This window comes from Eptatretus burgeri, chromosome 3, assembly GCF_056783735.1.
Source record: "Eptatretus burgeri isolate ZD-2024b chromosome 3, Ebu_testis_v1, whole genome shotgun sequence".
Taxonomy (NCBI): domain Eukaryota; kingdom Metazoa; phylum Chordata; class Myxini; order Myxiniformes; family Myxinidae; genus Eptatretus; species Eptatretus burgeri.
The window spans coordinates 119,893,834-119,900,333 of NC_140963.1; positions in this window are offsets into that span (position 1 = coordinate 119,893,834).

Below are 6,500 nucleotides of genomic sequence, written 5' to 3' on the forward strand. Positions count from 1 at the left end.
GAGGGTGGTGCTTGGGCCACCATCACCTTTTTAGCAGTATTCCTCTTTAGACAAGAAACAATCAATGCCGGCATTGTAATTGTTGCACATCTAACAAGCACCACTACAATGATGATCCACAATAACCCAACGGAAATCCAATGCAATAGGGTAGTTCCCCAGCCTCCAAAAATCCCTTCAAACCAGGAATAAAGCCCATCTTTCGTAAAATAATTGTGATACTTGGCTCCTTCTTGCTTAATCTTGTCAGCTATGTTCGTGATTTTCTCCGAGTTATCAGGGATATAAGTACAACACTCAGAGTTAATTACAGCACACGTTCCTCCTTGAGCTGCGAGAATGAGGTCGAGCGCAACTCGGTTTTGCATTGAAACTGCACGTAGGGCGACGACCTCCGAGTTGATATCAACCATGCCTAGAGCAGTTTTATTTGCCAATAATTCAAGCGAAGCAGCTAACTCTGCCAATCCCACAGACGTTTGTCCAACACCGTAGTGAGGGATTAAAATCATGAAGAACAGTTCAGTTGACGTGAAACCCCGTTTACCCCGTTTCAAATGCTCAAAAGGTGACTTAGATAACAGGCGCATATGTGGCAAAATGAATGACAAGAAACAAGATCCACTCCAATTAACTGGAAGCCATGGGTATGCTCGATTTCCACACACGAAATAGGTATTATTTAAAGCGACTTGTGGTCCCATCGTGTGATTTTCATAAACATAATGACTGCATTCAGAATTCCCTAATCTTCTTTCTCCCCATGCCTCTTGTACCAAGCATAGTTCGGGTTTTTCTGTTGCCCGTTCAACCATAAAATGTGGAGGCATTTTACTTAAATTAAAATTTGGCCAAAACCAGTTACTGAAATTTCGTTGTCGGAGGCAATTTCCATTTCCATTGGTAACGATGTGGTCGTCAAGGTTATTATCTTGTTTATCCCAGTTTCTTCCCTTTGCCCAGTACCCACACCATTCACTCAGATTGAATGGTATAGCCAGAAGCGGTATCCCAGTAACTGCTGAATGAGGTATCTTAGTACAAACCCAGCAATTGGTTTTATTAAAAGCTTTCGCGTGTTTACGAGAAAGAGCCAGATAAGTGTTTATTCCATGTGGTGAACCCACTTTGCTCGTTAAGCTTCTTCGGTCTCTGAATGCCCTAGGCTTAGTTTGGTGGGTAGTCTGATAGGCCCATCTCCAAAGAACATGCAAATAATGTTGATCACAGACAGTACTTATCGGTTTAACAGACCAAGTACACATTGCACCACTTGCATTTAGTAGTACAAATAATCCTGCAATGGAAAGAATCATTAAAGTTATCAGGAAGCAATGTTCTCCTCGGGTTCTTTTCTGCCGTGTGCCAGTTTGCAGTGTGTGGCATGGATCCATGTTGCTCTTCCTTTACACTTCACAGCTGTATGGGTAGTTAGCAGTATTTGAAATGGCCCACACCAACGTGCCTGAAGAGAGTTCTTCCGTTTGTAAATTTTCACATAAACAAAGTCTCCGGGTTTGAAGTTGTGATGATCAGATGTGGCTGGTTCTGGCAGAGCTTGTTTCACCTGTGCATAAAAAGTTCTTACAGCATGATTCAGAGAGACACAGAACGTAAGCAACGTGTCGTCCATTTGCTGCACGTTCATGTCTTTTATAGTCAAAGGAGGTGAGTTCGGTAATCTCATTGGTCTTCCCATCAGAATCTCATGTGGAGATAAGCCAGTGTTTCGATTTGCGGTAGATCTCATAGTCATGAGAGCAATTGGCAGAGCATCTGGCCATTTTAATCCAGTTTGTTCACAAATCTTGGCCAGTTTATTCTTCAGGAATCCATTTTGCCTCTCTACTGCCCCCGCAGATTGCGGACGATGCGGGCAGTCGAAATGTTGTTTTATTTGCAATACGCGACATAATTCTTTCACCACTTCGGCTGTGAAATGAGTACCTTGGTCACTGGAGATCCTACAAGGTATTCCAAACCTACAGATGAAATCCTTCATCAACAGTTTAACCACAGTAATGGCATCTGCTTTCCGACAAGGGTAAGCCTCAACCCATTTGGTGAACAAATCGACGATGACTAACGCAAATTCAAAACCGCAGCATTTTGGTAACTGGACAAAATCCATCTGGATATGAACAAAAGGTCCGAATGGAATTGGATGACCCCCTGGGGCCATCTCCACCCCCCTTGCTGGGTTATGTTTTTGGCAAATATGACATGTCTTACAATACTGTTCTGCAATTGGACTAAACCCTCGTGGCGAACCACTGTCTCCCAATTAAAGCACTCATGCCGCCTTTGCTAGTATGCCCGGCCCCATGTGCCAATCGGGCGAGCCAAGGTAATAGAGCTCTTGGTGCCACCACACGACCATCAGATGATCTCCATAATTTAGATTCATTATCGAATTCACATCCAGCCAGTATCCACAAATCTCGTTCTTTAGCACTGACAGCTGTCTGCAAAGTGTTTATATCGTCAATGGTCGGTGTTGCCTCTTGTCTCAATACACATTGTGATATTAAAAGAGCTCTGGTGTGGGCAGCAGATTTTGCAGCTGCATCTGCCCTGGCATTTCCCCGTGAGACGTCATCAGATCTCCCAGTGTGGGCGTCACATTTTACCACTGCAATTTGGTGAGGCAGAAGTATTGCTTCCAGTAGATTCGCAATCCATGTTCCATTCCTTACTTGTGTACCTGATGACGTTATAAAACCCCTTTCGCGCCAGAGTGCTCCGAATTCGTGTACAGCACCAAAGGCATAGCCGGAGTCAGTGTAGATTGTCACTATTTGGCCTTTGGCTAAATGGCATGCACGAGTGAGGGCGAACAGTTCTGCCTGCTGCGCGGAACAGCTCTCAGCCAATCTCCCGCTTTCGATTACTTCGTGATCAGAGCAAACGGCGTAGCCTGTTAATAAACATCCATCAGGTGCACGCGATGATGAGCCGTCGACATATAGAACCAATTCAGAATTTTGGATTGGTGTGTCTTTCAAGTCAGGACGGGGTTGACACGTGTGGGCGATTATCTCTTCACAATTGTGAGGATCACCATCTTGTACTCCTGGCAACAAACTAGCAGGATTCAGCGGTGCGCATCTCCTAATCGTAATGTTCGTGGGTGCTGTGAGTGAGAGTTCGTATGTTGTTGCTCTTGAAGCCGACAAATGTTGTGTTTTCGTTTTTAACAATACAGCTGTCACTGCATGCGGTACCAGGAGAATCAAAGTGTTTCCCGCAACGAGCGCTTCGGTCGCCTGCACCGCGAGCGAAGCGGCTGCTACTGCCTTGAGACAAGGGGGGAATCCTTGCGCTACCGGATCCAATTTAGTACTATAATATGCAACAGGCCGTAATTTATTCCCGTGCTTCTGTGTCAGCACAGATTGTGCGAATCCCTGTCTCTCACATGCATACAAATGGAAAGGTTTTTCATAGTTTGGTAAACCCAGAGCGGGAGCCGAAGAAAGAGCCTGTTTTAACGTTACAAAAGCCTTGTCTGCATTTTGTGTCCATGCAAGTGGGCTGGGCGCGTTTGCCGAACCAATGTCCACCAGGGGGTGCACTAAGGCCGCATAATCTGGTATCCACTGTCTGCAATAGCCGGTCACTCCGAGGAAAGACCTCATCTGTTTAGCAGTAGTTGGCTTGGGCAGGTTTAATATTGCCGCTATACGTTCAGGGAAGATGCGTCTTGTGTCTCCCTTCAGAATATGTCCCAAATATTTAACTTCTTCTTGGCAAAATTGCAATTTAGCTCTCGATGCTTTGTGTCCTTTCCTGGCTAAGGCCCTCAACAATGTCAATGTATCTCGTTCGCATGCGTCTTTTGACGCTGAACAGATCAGCAGGTCGTCAACATATTGAATCAGTGTGGATCCACAAGGGAAAACTACATCATCCAAGTCGTCTTTGAGGGCCCTCGAGAATAATGTTGGACTTTCACAATAACCCTGGGGCAATACAGTCCAAGTGTATTGCTTTCCCTGGTAGGTGAATGCAAACAGAAACTGTACTTCTTGGGCTATTGGTATACTAAAAAAAGCTGAACAAAGATCCACAACACTAAAATAGGTAGTGTTACTTGGGATGCTTGATAGAATGGTAGTTGGATTTGCAATTACAGGAAAAGCTGGAATTACCGCATCATTCACTGCCCTCAAATCCTGTACGAATCTCCACGTTGGTTTCCCAGGTTTTCTCACTGGTAAGATCGGTGTATTACATTGACTAACAGTGGGAATAATTATCCCTTGTTTCAATAGTGCTTCCACGACAGGAGCAATTCCTACCTCTGCTTCTGGAGACAAAGGGTATTGCGGTTTTCGAGGCAGTTTCTTTTTTGGATCTATAGTGATCTTGATTGGATTCATACTTTTAATTTGGCCGACATCGTTGGCATGTGTTGCCCACAGACAAGTCGGGACTTGTTCGAGTATTTCAGGTAATTTTCCTGACCCATTTAATTCTGAGAGATCGACCACCTCAAACACAGCTTTTGCTGATCCTTGACATTCTGTCCAACAGAATCCCTGTTCCCCGATCTTCCAAAGTCCGTTTACTTGGCTCGATTCCATCAAAGTCGCTTGTGATGCTTTTTTCAAAGAGGTTACCATGTGACCAATGTCCGTTTCTTGGTAACCTTCTGCAATCACTAAAGTAACATGTGGTGTAACACTGGACGGTTGGTTCCACAATTTTAATTGTTCCTGCGTCAGATGCACCTCCAGGCCAATTCCTTGCTTCCCAATCCAAATTGTTCCCAACACTAAGTCAAAGGTCTGGTGTAATTTCGAGAGTGTTTCACTCGCATAGACGTTATCTTTTCCCTTGATGTTGCAATCTGCAATGCAATGTAGTCGAGTCTGTAAGTACCGTCTGTCCATGCCGTGTTTACTCACCCAATCGAGCACCTCGGGTACGTTTCTCTCCAAATGTGATAAATATTCCTGCAAATGGTTAAATGCTTCACAATTAATCACAGTCCATTGATATACAAGATTTTCTGTATTTTCCTGTAATAAATTCATCATAGTTATGTGTGATTCGTGAGGTATTTCTAAATATACACCATCAGGGGTACACTTAATTGAACAATTCAGCTTGCATAACAGATCTCTCCCCAACAGATTAATTGGTGTATCAGTTGCCATCAAAAATGCATGGTTTGCAGACAATGGTCCAATTTCCACCCGGAGCTGCTCTGTCAGTGGAATCGTACTAGCAACTCCCGACATTCCCACTACTTTTACTCGTTCTCGCGATAACGGGGCGTCTGGGAAATCACTCCTTCTGAGCGCAGATTTGGTCGCTCCTGTGTCGACTAAGAAAGGAATCTCTTGGCCTTCAATTTTCAAAGTCAATTTCGGTTCGTCACATGGTTTCAAAGTCAGGAAGGGTAACTCAGACGAAGTCGCTTCTTTTCTTTGTCATAAAACGAATGGGTTTTGGGTTTGAAATGAACCTTGAGATGGAGGAGGAAGAAATGAGGGTGGAGGAGGAGGGAACGAGGCTGGAGGAGGAGGAGGAGGGAATTCGGTTTGAGGTGCAGTGGGTTGAAATGAACCAGCTTGCTCAAACTGTGTTCCCCATCTTTCCTGCTGTCTATAATATGGATTTTCATTCACTGGAGGCGTGGAGTGTCTGCGAGTTTCATCTCTGTATTGTGCCGCTGGTCTCTGTTCTACCGGTTCATACGAACTATAAGTTCGACTGTTTCTACGATTTCGGCATTCATTAGCCCAGTGCCCTTGTTTTCCGCATGTATAACAGAAATCTCTGCGCTGGTCTCTGTATTTTGGTCTCTGACGGTAATTGGTTTGCCCTCGGTTTTGTGCATTATATCTCACATTCCTTTCCCCGGGGCATTCACCTTGACCTTGAACCTGGGATAGCATTAATGTTGATTCGTTTTCCTCGTCAGAACGATGTTTCAACAATGAATTACAATGCGTTACATATTCCATCAAGTCTTTCACTTCCTTTAATTCCCAACCAATACATACTCGCTTTATCTCATTTTGTAATTTGGCCGTCAAACCATTAAGGTAGACATGAGCAAATGGTACCCCCTCTTCTTTCAGTCCAGAGTGACATTGGTATACACCCCGAAAACGCTCTAAGAACTCCAATGGGTCCTCGCCAGCGCGTTGCCTGCACACCTGTATTTTTGCCCAGTCGGTCTTAAGTGTTACCACCTCTGTGACAGCGTCAATGAGGGTGTCAATATGTTCTTTGAGCTCCTCCCTGTCTCCAGGAGCTTCATCTGGCCATGCAGCGACCTGTTTCAATTGTCGGAGTAACCCTTCTGGTACCACTAATTTTAATAATATTTCCATGTCCATATATGTTGGCTGATGGCATGCCACCACCACGCGTAGTTCCGCCTGGAATTTTTTTGGGTTCTCCCGTATCTTCGGCATCTCATTTACGATGGCTTTTAATTCAGAGCCCCACGGACGATATATTGCTTGTACCTCCCTTGCACCTGG